Below are 1,117 nucleotides of genomic sequence, written 5' to 3'. Positions count from 1 at the left end.
CCTTGACTGACCCTCTGGTATTTAAAATGCTAGTGGCATAGTTTCCAGCATCATGGCAACAAGCAAGCCACCACACAGTAGGACAGACTGACAGATGAGAGTTGGTGCATTGTTATAAGTTACATGTTTTAATAGATTCTATATTGCAATAATGGAGCTCTGGTAGCATGGTGGTTATGAATCGGGCTGCGAACCGCAAGGTCAGCAGTTCAAACTACCAGCTGTTCCACAGGAGAAAGATGAAGCTTTCTGCTCCTGTAAAGATTTACAGCCTCGGAAACCCTGTTGCTATGAGTTGGAACTGACTCCACGGCACATAACAACAACAACAACATATTATAATAGGAATTCTGTTGCTTTGTAAGATAAACATTGGACTGTGAACCACAAGTTTGGCAGTTCCTTCCCACCAGCCATTCTGCAGGAGAAATATGAGGCTTTCTAGTCCCACAAAGATTTACAATCTCAGAATTCCCATAAAGGGTTGTTATGAGTCAGAATCAACCTGGAGGCACTTTAACAGCAACATCACCAGTATTACAATAAAGAAAAAGACAAAAAAAAGCTTTTCTGCTTAATCTGGATTCTGCAACTGGTTCATCATCTGGATTTGAGTCAGTGGTCTGCTTTATTGTCCACTTTTCTTGGAAGTCATTAGCACTTTGCCACCTTGCCTAGCCTACCTGCTTGCCTGCCGCCTGCCCTTCTAATATTTGTTCATCTGACCCATAGACTTGGTACTTGTCCATCTCTACAACTGTGTGAGCTATTTCCTTGATCTAAGCTTTGCCTTACATATATAGTCTTGATATCAGATGTCTTAGACTGGGCTCTCCAGAGATGCAAAAACAGTGATATTTACATATATATTTATATAATATATATACATTGTTGTTGTTATTGTTGTTAAGTGCCGTTTAGTCAATTCTGACCCATAGTGACCCTGTATAGGGTTTCCAAGGAACAGCTGTTGAGCTTGAACCACCGACCTTGCAGTTCAAATGACTTTGCAATCTGACTCATGAGCCCACAGCACCATAACAGTAGCATATGTATGTATGTAAGCATCACTGTTTTTGCAACTCTGGAGAACCCAGTATAAGACAGTTTATACCAA

The sequence above is a fragment of the Chrysochloris asiatica genome, unplaced genomic scaffold (genome assembly GCF_000296735.1).
Source record: "Chrysochloris asiatica unplaced genomic scaffold, ChrAsi1.0 scaffold00016, whole genome shotgun sequence".
Lineage (NCBI taxonomy): Eukaryota > Metazoa > Chordata > Mammalia > Afrosoricida > Chrysochloridae > Chrysochloris > Chrysochloris asiatica.
This window is presented reverse-complemented; position numbering follows the sequence as displayed.